The sequence below is a fragment of the Dendrobates tinctorius genome, unplaced genomic scaffold (assembly GCF_039654945.1).
Source record: "Dendrobates tinctorius isolate UK_male_01 unplaced genomic scaffold, ASM3965494v1 ptg000250l, whole genome shotgun sequence".
NCBI lineage: Eukaryota > Metazoa > Chordata > Amphibia > Anura > Dendrobatidae > Dendrobates > Dendrobates tinctorius.
In genome coordinates, this window is record NW_027361917.1 from 15,233,026 (window position 1) to 15,246,931 (window position 13,906).

Here is a 13,906-nt window from a genome sequence, read left to right on the forward strand (position 1 = left end):
CCACCTCCCCATAAAATATAATGTACCCCCCATAAGAATATAATACAACCCACCTCCCCATAAAATATAATGTACCCCCCATAAGAATATAATACAACCCACCTCCCCATAGAATATAATGTACCCCCCATAGAATATAGTACAGCCCACCTCCCCATAGAATATAATGTACCCCCCCATAGAATATAATACAACCCACCTCCCCATAGAATATAATGTACCCCCCATAGAATATAGTACAGCCCACCTCCCCATAGAATATAATGTACCCCCCTATAGAATATAATACAACCCACCTCCCCATAGAATATAATGTACCCCCCATAGAATATAATACAACCCACCTCCCCATAGAATATAATGTACCCCCCATAGAATATAGTACAGCCCACCTCCCCATAGAATATAATGTACCCCCCATAGAATATAGTACCCCCCATAGAATATAGTACAGCCCACCTCCCCATAGAATATAATGTAGCACCCCACAGAATATAATGTATCTCCCCCCCGGTGTGTATATGTACACGCCGGTCTCCTCATCACCACCGGTGAAGCCGCTGCTGGCACAGAGCTGACATCGTGCAGATGGCCCCGATCACATCAGACAGCGCCGCCCTTTGCTCTCCAATAGAATAGCGTCGTAGTGCGGTATGCGCGCATGCTACGACTCCGGCGACACGGTCCGCAGGAGGATTCTGACAGAAGGACACATGTCCGGTCATATTATAGATATATAGTCACGAGCGAACGGGTTGACACCCTTTAAACTGTTCCAGAAAATGAGTGCAATTTACACTTGTTTTGTTGTATACCTGTTACTTATCAAAAAGTGTGTGCAGTGCGGTGGCTGAGCGCAGGCAGGCGCACGTGGAGGGAGGGACCGCCGGAATAGGCAGCTGCTGGATCAGACTATATTGCAACATGGGCAGCTGCTGTCACCGTCGTGATCCCACCAGCCTCCGAAGCCCACTGGTCTACATCCAGACACCACCGCACACATCTCTATAAGCAGACCTCAGCGCTACTTATGTCCCAGTAATGGCCAACCACTATAAATTATGGAGATTTTTTAAAATGCCACCAGAGTGATCTGCTGACAAACTGAATATCCCTGTTGTCAAAATGTCCCGCCCCTGCTGTGTATTTTGGAGAAACTAGGTGACACGTTTGTGTTTCCTGCAGCTCATTTGCATATATGGATGAGCAAGCGCTGTGATTGGCTGCTGTAGAATCCTAGTATGTTTCAGTTGGAAGAGAGGTCAAAGGCCATCGTGTCTGTCCGCCTGCTGCTCAATGCAGCAATGGCAGGATTCACTAAACCCTCTCAGACAGATGTCTGTCCAGCCTCTGGGTGAACAGTCCCACCGAAGGAGAACTCGTCACCTCCTCTGGTGGCCGCCTGTTCCACTCATTGCTCACCCTCACTGTCAAAAAGTTTTTTTCTAATGTGTATCTTTTCCCTTTCATCCCATTGCTTCTCGTGCTTCCATGTGCAAATGAGAATAAGGATGATCCCTCTACATTGGGGCAACCCTTCAGATATTGGTGTCCTCCATCTTATAGAAGGGAACGCCTTTCCGACAGAACAGGCTGACTGAACGTGACGGCCGTCGCCATGATCCCTATGGCCGGCGCATACACACTGCTATGTTGCTGATGTTGTAGCACATTACTTCAATGAAATATTAATGGTGCTGACACGTGCCGGATTATCAGACGTTGTCAGTATTAATCGTGGTGACAGGTGCCGGATTATCAGATGTTGTAAGTATTAATCGTGCTGACACGTGCTGGATTATCAGATGTTGTCAGTATTAATCGTGCTGACACGTGCCGGATTATCAGATATCATGAGTATTAATGGACCTGAAACATGTGCCAGATTATCAGATGTTACCGGTATTAATGGTGCTTACAGATGCTGGATTATCAGATGTTATCAGTATTAATGGTGTTGACAGGTGCCGGATTATCAGACTTCATCAGTATTAATGGTGCTGACACGTGCTGGATTATCAGATGTTGTCAGTATTAATCGTGCTGACAGGTGCCGGATTATCAGATGTTGTCAGTATTAATCGTGCCGGATTATCAGATGTTGTCAGTATTAATCGTGCTGACACGTGCCGGATTATCAGATGTTGTCAGTATTAATCGTGCTGACAGGTGCCGGATTATCAGATATCATGAGTATTAATGGACCTGACAAATGCCGGATTATCAGATGTTGTCAGTATTAATCGTGGTGACAGGTGCCGGATTATCAGATGTTGTCAGTATTAATCGTGCCTACACGTGCCGGATTATCAGATGTTGTCAGTATTAATCGTGCTGACACATGCCGGATTATCAGATATCATGAGTATTAATGGACCTGACAAATGCCAGATTATCAGATGTTATCGGTATTAATGGTGCTTACAGATGCTGGATTATCAGATGTTATCAGGATTAATGGTGTTGACAGGTGCCGGATTATCAGACTTCATCAGTATTAATGGTGCTGACACGTGCCGGATTATCAGATGTTGTCAGTATTAATCGTGCTGACAGGTGCGGGATTATCAGATGTTGTCAGTATTAATCGTGCCGGATTATCAGATGTTGTCAGTACTAATCGTGCTGACACGTGCCGGATTATCAGATGTTGTCAGTATTAATCGTGCTGACACGTGCCGGAATAACAGATATCATGAGTATTAATGAGCCTGACAAATGCCAGATTATCAGATGTTATCAGTATTAATGGTGCTTACAGATGCTGGATTATCAGATGTTATCAGTATTAATGGTGTTGACAGGTGCCGGATTATCAGACTTCATCAGTATTAACCCCTTAACCTCCAAGGGTGGTTGGCACGTTAATGACCGGGCCAATTTTGACAATTCTTACCCCTGTCCCTTTAAGAGGTCATAACTCTGGAACGCTTCCATGGATCCCGCCGGTGATTCTGACATTGCTTTTTTCTCACGACATAGTGTACTTCGTAGGGATTTACTATTGAAGAGAAATAGCGCAATAGTGCATTATCCAGTGTAGGTATATCAATTTAAAAATAATACACTCACCAGATGGAGCTTGTAATAAGCATGGAGGATTCGCTGCTGCAGAGACCACAGATCCACGAGGGACCAACGTAGAAGATGCAGGAGAGGAGAAAAAGTGGTCAGACAATCCGCGCTGCAAATCACTTTGAACCCCCAAAGGGCTTCACAGAAGTTTATAACGTGCAGCCATCCAATTAAAGACATCATATTTTTTCCACAAAAATGATCTTTTCACCCCCAATTTTTATTTTCCCAAGAGTAACAGGACCCCAAAAGTTATTGTGCAATTCATCCTGAGTACGCTGATACCCCATATATGGGGGTAAACCACTATTTGGGCACATGGCAGAGCTCGGAAGGGAAGCAGCGCCATTTAACTTTTTTGGCTGGAATTGAGATCGGACGCCATGTCGCGTTTGGAAAGCCCCTGAAGTGCCAAAACAGTGGAAACCCCCCAATTCTAACTCCCACCCTAACCCTAGCCCTGACCCTAGCTCTGACCCTAGCCCTAATGGGAAAATGGAAATAAATACATTTTTTTTTTATTTTATTATTTTTGCCTAACTAAGGGGGTGATAAAGGGGGGGTTTGATTTACTATTTATGGCGGGTTTTAATTTTTGGCAGCTGTCATACGCTAAAAGACGCTTTTTATTGTAAAAATAGTTTATGCATCACCACATTTTGAGAGCTATAATTTTTCCTTATTTTGACCCACCGAGTCATGTGAGGTCATATTTTTTGCGGGACGAGTTGACGTTTTTATTGGTAACATTTTCGGGCACGTGACATTTTTTGGTCGCTTTTTACTCCGATTTTTGGGACGCAGTATGAACAAAAACCAGCTTTTCAGGAATTTCTTTTGGGGGGGGGTGCGTTTACACCGTTCCGCGTGCGGTAAAATTGATAAGGCGCTTTTATTCTTCGGGTCAGTATGATTACAGCGATACCTCTTTTATGTCTTTTTTTATGTTTTGGCGGTTTTATGCTATGAAAATTTTTTTTTATAAAAAATAATTATTTTTGCATCGCTTTATTCTGCGAGCTATAACTTTTTTATTTTTTCTCTGATGATGCTGTGTGGTGGCTCGTTTGTTGCGGGACAAGATGTCGTTTTCAGCGGTACCATGGATATTTATATGCGTCTTTTTGATCGCGCGTTATTGCACTTTTTGTTCGTCGGTATGATAATAAATCATTAATTTTTGCGTCGTTTTTTATTTTTTAAGGGGAACGCTAAAGGGGTTAACTAATGGGACAGTTTTATAGGGTGGGTCATTACGGACGCGGCGATAACAAATAGGTGTACTTTTATTGTTTTTCTGTTTCTTTATTTTCAAAAAATGAATTTATTAGGGAATAATTTTTTTTCTTATTTATTTAACGATTTTATTAAAATTATTTTTACACTTTTTGTTTTTTACTTTATTATAATGTCCCATGGGGGACATCACTGTCCTGTGACAGATCGCTGATCTGTCACATCACAGATTGCTGTGACAGATCAGCGATCTGTCACAGGCACTGCTGCAGGCTTCCTCATGCCTGCGCTCTGCGGGCAGTGAGGAAGCCAGCTCCCTGCAGGCCCCCGAAGGTCCCCGTCGCCATATTGGATCCGGGGACCTGCAGGAAAGGCGACCCCCGCAGCGGCGCTGCACATCGCGCTGCTGTGGGGGTCGCAGGGAAGCACGGAGGGAGCCCCCTCCCTGCCGATGCTTCCTTTAACCCCCGGTACACCGCGATCATGTTTGATCGCGGTGTGCCAGGGGTTAACGTGTCGGGGGCGGTCACACATTGTGCCGGGTGTCAGCTGTGATAATCAGCTGACACCCGGCCGCGATCAGCTGCGCTCCCCCCGTGAGCGCAGCTGATCGCATTAGACGTACTATTCCGTCCTTGGGACTTAGGTCCCAGGTCACATGGACGGAATAGTACGTCTAATGTAGGAAAGGGGTTGATGGACCTGACAGATATCCCGGATTATCAGATATTATCAGTATTAACATTAGTTTTTTTCATGTTTCACATAGAAGCTTATAGGGAAAAAAAACACCAAAATTCGCACAGTTCAGCAGCGTCTTCAGCCTCCCAGCGATCGCAGATCGCATGAAATCACATCCACTTTTCTTGCACATATAGGCCGTAGCGTAAATGCTGTGTCTTCCGCTGATTTTTTTTTGGGGGGCAGAAATTCTGCTACGTTTAACTGTGTGAATAAATGCTGGGCAGGGTGCAATAGTTGACTGCTTTGTCTCCCATCCTTATAGGACCCCTAGCATGGTCCGCTGAGCTTTGAATGATCTTTTAATAGGCTTGGATTCTGATAAATAGTTGTTGCAATAATCGCTGGAACCAAGTCCTAGTGGCAGGGCTACAACCCACCTCCCCATAAAATATAATGTACCCCCCATAAGAATATAATACAACCCACCTCCCCATAGAATATAATGTACCCCCCATAGAATATAGTACAGCCCACCTCCCCATAGAATATAATGTACCCCCCATAGAATATAATACAACCCACCTCCCCATAGAATATAATGTACCCCCCATAGAATATAGTACAGCCCACCTCCCCATAGAATATAATGTACCCCCCATAGAATATAGTACAGCCCACCTCCCCATAGAATATAATGTAGCACCCCATAGAAAATAATGTACCCCCCATAGAATATAGTACAGCCCACCTCCCCATAGAATATAATGTAGCACCCCATAGAATATAGTACAGCCCACCTCCCCATAGAATATAATGTAGCACCCCATAGAATATAGTACAGCCCACCTCCCCATAGAATATAATGTAGCACCCCATAGAAAATAATGTACCCCCCATAGAATATAGTACAGCCCACCTCCCCATAGAATATAATGTAGCACCCCACAGAATATAATGTATCTCCCCCCCGGTGTGTATATGTACACGCCGGTCTCCTCATCACCACCGGTGAAGCCGCTCCTGGCACAGAGCTGACATCGTGCAGATGGCCCCGATCACATCAGACAGCGCCGCCCTTTGCTCTCCAATAGAATAGCGTCGTAGTGCGGTATGCGCGCATGCTACGACTCCGGCGACACATGTCCGGTCATATTATAGATATATAGTCACGAGCGAACGGGTTGACACCCTTTAAACTGTTCCAGAAAATGAGTGCAATTTACACTTGTTTTGTTCTATACCTGTTAATTATCAAAAAGTGTGTGCAGTGCGGTGGCTGAGCGCAGGCAGGCGCACGTGGAGGGAGGGACCGCCGGAATAGGCAGCTGCTGGATCAGACTATATTGCAACATGGGCAGCTGCTGTCACCGTCGCGACCCCAACAGCCTCCGAAGCCCACTGGTCTACATCCAGACACCACCGCACACATCTCTATAAGCAGACCTCAGCGCTATTTATGTCCCAGTAATGGCCAACCACTATAAATTATGGAGATTTTTTAAAATGCCACCAGAGTGATCTGCTGACAAACTGAACATCCCTGTTGTCAAAATGTCCCGCCCCTGCTGTGTATTTTGGAGAAACTAGGTGACACGTTTGTGTTTCCTGCAGCTCATTTGCATATATGGATGAGCAAGCGCTGTGATTGGCTGCTGTAGAATCCTAGTATGTTTCAGTTGGAAGAGAGGTCAAAGGCCATCGTGTCTGTCCGCCTGCTGCTCAATGCAGCAATGGCAGGATTCACTAAACCCTCTCAGACAGATGTCTGTCCAGCCTCTGGGTGAACAGTCCCACCGAAGGAGAACTCGTCACCTCCTCTGGTGGCCGCCTGTTCCACTCATTGCTCACCCTCACTGTCAAAAAGTTTTTTTCTAATGTGTATCTTTTCCCTTTCATCCCATTGCTTCTCGTGCTTCCATGTGCAAATGAGAATAAGGATGATCCCTCTACATTGGGGCAACCCTTCAGATATTGGTGTCCTCCATCTTATAGAAGGGAACGCCTTTCCGACAAAACAGGCTGACTGAACGTGACGGCCGTCGCCATGATCCCTATGGCCGGCGCATACACACTGCTATGTTGCTGATGTTGTAGCACATTACTTCAATGAAATATTAATGGTGCTGACACGTGCCGGATTATCAGACGTTGTCAGTATTAATCGTGGTGACAGGTGCCGGATTATCAGATGTTGTAAGTATTAATCGTGCTGACACGTGCTGGATTATCAGATGTTGTCAGTATTAATCGTGCTGACACGTGCCGGATTATCAGATATCATGAGTATTAATGGACCTGAAACATGTGCCAGATTATCAGATGTTATCGGTATTAATGGTGCTTACAGATGCTGGATTATCAGATGTTATCAGTATTAATGGTGTTGACAGGTGCCGGATTATCAGATGTTGTCAGTATTAATCGTGCTGACAGGTGCCGGATTATCAGATATCATGAGTATTAATGGACCTGACAAATGCCGGATTATCAGATGTTGTCAGTATTAATCGTGGTGACAGGTGCCGGATTATCAGATGTTGTCAGTATTAATCGTGCCTACACGTGCCGGATTATCAGATGTTGTCAGTATTAATCGTGCTGACACGTGCCGGATTATCAGATATCATGAGTATTAATGGACCTGACAAATGCCAGATTATCAGATGTTATCGGTATTAATGGTGCTTACAGATGCTGGATTATCAGATGTTATCAGTATTAATGGTGTTGACAGGTGCCGGATTATCAGACTTCATCAGTATTAATCGTGCTGACACGTGCCGGATTATCAGATGTTGTCAGTATTAATCGTGCTGACAGGTGCGGGATTATCAGATGTTGTCAGTATTTATCGTGCCGGATTATCAGACTTCATCAGTATTAATCGTGCTGACACGTGCCGGATTATCAGATGTTGTCAGTATTAATCGTGCTGACAGGTGCGGGATTATCAGATGTTGTCAGTATTTATCGTGCCGGATTATCAGATGTTGTCAGTACTAATCGTGCTGACACGTGCCGGATTATCAGATGTTGTCAGTATTAATCGTGCTGACACGTGCCGGAATAACAGATATCATGAGTATTAATGAGCCTGACAAATGCCAGATTATCAGATGTTATCGGTATTAATGGTGCTTACAGATGCTGGATTATCAGATGTTATCAGTATTAATGGTGTTGACAGGTGCCGGATTATCAGACTTCATCAGTATTAATGGTGCTGACACGTGCCGGATTATCAGATGTTGTCAGTATTAATCGTGCTGACACGTGCCGGATTATCAGATGTTGTCAGTATTAATCGTGCTGACAGGTGCCGGATTATCAGATATCATGAGTATTAATGGACCTGACAAATGACGGATTATCAGATGTTATCGGTATTAATGGTGCTTACAGATGCTGGATTATCAGATGTTATCAGTATTAATGGTGTTGACAGGTGCCGGATTATCAGACTTCATCAGTATTAACCCCTTAACCCCCAAGGGTGGTTGGCACGTTAATGACCGGGCCAATTTTGACAATTCTTACCACTGTCCCTTTAAGAGGTCATAACTCTGGAACGCTTCCATGGATCCCGCCGGTGATTCTGACATTGCTTTTTTCTCACGACATAGTGTACTTCGTAGGGATATACTATTGAAGAGAAATAGCGCAATAGTGCATTATCCAGTGTAGGTATATCAATTTAAAAATAATACACTCACCAGATGGAGCTTGTAATAAGCATGGAGGATTCGCTGCTGCAGAAACCACAGATCCACGAGGGACCAACGTAGAAGATGCAGGAGAGGAGAAAAAGTGGTCAGACAATCCGCGCTGCAAATCACTTTGAACCCCCAAAGGGCTTCACAGAAGTTTATAACGTGCAGCCATCCAATTGAAGACATCATATTTTTTCCACAAAAATGATCTTTTCACCCCCAATTTTTATTTTCCCAAGAGTAACAGGACCCCAAAAGTTATTGTGCAATTCATCCTGAGTACGCTGATACCCCATATATGGGGGTAAACCACTATTTGGGCACATGGCAGAGCTCGGAAGGGAAGCAGCGCCATTTAAATTTTTTGGCTGGAATTGAGATCGGACGCCATGTCGCGTTTGGAAAGCCCCTGAAGTGCCAAAACAGTGGAAACCCCCCAATTCTAACTCCCACCCTAACCCTAGCCCTGACCCTAGCTCTGACCCTAGCCCTAATGGGAAAATGGAAATAAATACATTTTTTTTTAATTTTATTATTTTTGCCTAACTAAGGGGGTGATAAAGGGGGGGTTTGATTTACTATTTATGGCGGGTTTTAATTTTTGGCAGCTGTCATACGCTAAAAGACGCTTTTTATTGTAAAAATAGTTTATGCATCACCACATTTTGAGAGCTATAATTTTTCCTTATTTTGACCCACCGAGTCATGTGAGGTCATATTTTTTGCGGGACGAGTTGACGTTTTTATTGGTACCATTTTCGGGCACGTGACATTTTTTGGTCGCTTTTTACTCCGATTTTTGGGACGCAGTATGAACAAAAACCAGCTTTTCAGGAATTTCTTTTGGGGGGGGGGTGCGTTTACACCGTTCCGCGTGCGGTAAAATTGATAAGGCGCTTTTATTCTTCGGGTCAGTATGATTACAGCGATACCTCTTTTATGTCTTTTTTTATGTTTTGGCGGTTTTATGCTATGAAAATTTTTTTTTATAAAAAATAATTATTTTTGCATCGCTTTATTCTGCGAGCTATAACTTTTTTATTTTTTCTCTGATGATGCTGTGTGGTGGCTCGTTTGTTGCGGGACAAGATGTCGTTTTCAGCGGTACCATGGATATTTATATGCGTCTTTTTGATCGCGCGTTATTGCACTTTTTGTTCGTCGGTATGATAATAAATCATTAATTTTTGCGTCGTTTTTTATTTTTTAAGGGGAACGCTAAAGGGGTTAACTAATGGGACAGTTTTATAGGGTGGGTCATTACGGACGCGGCGATAACAAATAGGTGTACTTTTATTGTTTTTCTGTTTCTTTATTTTCAAAAAATGAATTTATTAGGGAATAATTTTTTTTCTTATTTATTTAACGATTTTATTAAAATTATTTTTACACTTTTTGTTTTTTACTTTATTATAATGTCCCATGGGGGACATCACTGTCCTGTGACAGATCGCTGATCTGTCACATCACAGATCGCTGTGACAGATCAGCGATCTGTCACAGGCACTGCTGCAGGCTTCCTCATGCCTGCGCTCTGCGGGCAGTGAGGAAGCCAGCTCCCTGCAGGCCCCCGAAGGTCCCCGTCGCCATATTGGATCCGGGGACCTGCAGGAAAGGCGACCCCCGCAGCGGCGCTGCACATCGCGCTGCTGTGGGGGTCGCAGGGAAGCACGGAGGGAGCCCCCTCCCTGCCGATGCTTCCTTTAACCCCCGGTACACCGCGATCATGTTTGATCGCGGTGTGCCAGGGGTTAACGTGTCGGAGGCGGTCACACATTGTGCCGGGTGTCAGCTGTGATAATCAGCTGACACCCGGCCGCGATCAGCTGCGCTCCCCCCGTGAGCGCAGCTGATCGCATTAGACGTACTATTCCGTCCTTGGGACTTAGGTCCCAGGTCACATGGACGGAATAGTACGTCTAATGTAGGAAAGGGGTTGATGGACCTGACAGATACCGGATTATCAGATATTATCAGTATTAACATTAGTTTTTTTCATGTTTCACATAGAAGCTTATAGGGAAAAAAACACCAAAATTCGCACAGTTCAGCAGCGTCTTCCGCCTCCCAGCGATCGCAGATCGCATGAAATCACATCCACTTTTCTTGCACATATAGGCCGTAGCGTAAATGCTGTGTCTTCCGCTGATTTTTTTGGGGGGGCAGAAATTCTGCTACGTTTAACTGTGTGAATAAATGCTGGGCAGGGTGCAATAGTTGACTGCTTTGTCTCCCATCCTTATAGGACCCCTAGCATGGTCCGCTGAGCTTTGAATGATCTTTTAATAGGCTTGGATTCTGATAAATAGTTGTTGCAATAATCGCTGGAACCAAGTCCTAGTGGCAGGGCTACAACCCACCTCCCCATAAAATATAATGTACCCCCCATAAGAATATAATACAACCCACCTCCCCATAGAATATAATGTACCCCCCATAGAATATAGTACAGCCCACCTCCCCATAGAATATAATGTACCCCCCCATAGAATATAATACAACCCACCTCCCCATAGAATATAATGTACCCCCCATAGAATATAGTACAGCCCACCTCCCCATAGAATATAATGTACCCCCCCATAGAATATAATACAACCCACCTCCCCATAGAATATAATGTACCCCCCATAGAATATAATACAACCCACCTCCCCATAGAATATAATGTACCCCCCATAGAATATAGTACAGCCCACCTCCCCATAGAATATAATGTACCCCCAATAGAATATAGTACAGCCCACCTCCCCATAGAATATAATGTAGCACCCCATAGAAAATAATGTACCCCCCATAGAATATAGTACAGCCCACCTCCCCATAGAATATAATGTAGCACCCCATAGAATATAGTACAGCCCACCTCCCCATAGAATATAATGTAGCACCCCATAGAATATAGTACAGCCCACCTCCCTATAGAATATAATGAAGCACCCCATAGAAAATAATGTAACCCCCATAGAATATAGTACAGCCCACCTCCCCATACAATATAATGTAGCACCCCACAGAATATAATGTATCTCCCCCTCGGTGTGTATATGTACACGCCGGTCTCCTCATCACCACCGGTGAAGCCGCTGCTGGCACAGAGCTGACATCGTGCAGATGGCCCCGATCACATCAGACAGCGCCGCCCTTTGCTCTCCAATAGAATAGCGTCGTAGTGCGGTATGCGCGCATGCTACGACTCCGGCGACACGGTCCGCAGGAGGATTCTGACAGAAGGACACATGTCCGGTCATATTATAGATATATAGTCACGAGCGAACGGGTTGACACCCTTTAAACTGTTCCAGAAAATGAGTGCAATTTACACTTGTTTTGTTCTATACCTGTTACTTATCAAAAAGTGTGTGCAGTGCGGTGGCTGAACGCAGGCAGGCGCACGTGGAGGGAGGGACCGCCGGAATAGGCAGCTGCTGGATCAGACTATATTGCAACATGGGCAGCTGCTGTCACCGTCGCGATCCCACCAGCCTCCGAAGCCCACTGGTCTACATCCAGACACCACCGCACACATCTCTATAAGCAGACCTCAGCGCTATTTATGTCCCAGTAATGGCCAACCACTATAAATTATGGAGATTTTTTAAAATGCCACCAGAGTGATCTGCTGACAAACTGAACATCCCTGTTGTCAAAATGTCCCGCCCCTGCTGTGTATTTTGGAGAAACTAGGTGACACGTTTGTGTTTCCTGCAGCTCATTTGCATATATGGATGAGCAAGCGCTGTGATTGGCTGCTGTAGAATCCTAGTATGTTTCAGTTGGAAGAGAGGTCAAAGGCCATCGTGTCTGTCCGCCTGCTGCTCAATGCAGCAATGGCAGGATTCACTAAACCCTCTCAGACAGATGTCTGTCCAGCCTCTGGGTGAACAGTCCCACCGAAGGAGAACTCGTCACCTCCTCTGGTGGCCGCCTGTTCCACTCATTGCTCACCCTCACTGTCAAAAAGTTTTTTTCTAATGTGTATCTTTTCCCTTTCATCCCATTGCTTCTCGTGCTTCCATGTGCAAATGAGAATAAGGATGATCCCTCTACATTGGGGCAACCCTTCAGATATTGGTGTCCTCCATCTTATAGAAGGGAACGCCTTTCCGACAGAACAGGCTGACTGAACGTGACGGCCGTCGCCATGATCCCTATGGCCGGCGCATACACACTGCTATGTTGCTGATGTTGTAGCACATTACTTCAATGAAATATTAATGGTGCTGACACGTGCCGGATTATCAGACGTTGTCAGTATTAATCGTGGTGACAGGTGCCGGATTATCAGACGTTGTAAGTATTAATCGTGCTGACACGTGCCGGATTATCAGATGTTGTCAGTATTAATCGTGCTGACACGTGCCGGATTATCAGATATCATGAGTATTAATGGACCTGAAACATGTGCCAGATTATCAGATGTTATCGGTATTAATGGTGCTTACAGATGCTGGATTATCAGATGTTATCAGTATTAATGGTGTTGACAGGTGCCGGATTATCAGACTTCATCAGTATTAATGGTGCTGACACGTGCCGGATTATCAGATGTTGTCAGTATTAATCGTGCTGACAGGTGCCGGATTATCAGATGTTGTCAGTATTAATCGTGCCGGATTATCAGATGTTGTCAGTATTAATCGTGCTGACACGTGCCGGATTATCAGATGTTGTCAGTATTAATCGTGCTGACAGGTGCCGGATTATCAGATATCATGAGTATTAATGGACCTGACAAATGTCAGATTATCAGATGTTGTCAGTATTAATCGTGGTGACAGGTGCCGGATTATCAGATGTTGTCAGTATTAATCGTGCCTACACGTGCCGGATTATCAGATGTTGTCAGTATTAAATGTGCCGACACGTGCCGGATTATCAGATGTTGTCAGTATTAATCGTGCCTACACGTGCCGGATTATCAGATGTTATCAGTATTAATGGTGTTGACAGGTGCCGGATTATCAGACTTCATCAGTATTAATGGTGCTGACACGTGCCGGATTATCAGATGTTGTCAGTATTAATCGTGCTGACACGTGCCGGATTATCAGATGTTGTCAGTATTAATCGTGCTGACAGGTGCCGGATTATCAGATATCATGAGTATTAATGGACCTGACAAATGCCGGATTATCAGATGTTATCGGTATTAATGGTGCTTACAGATGCTGGATTATCAGATGTTATCAGTATTAATG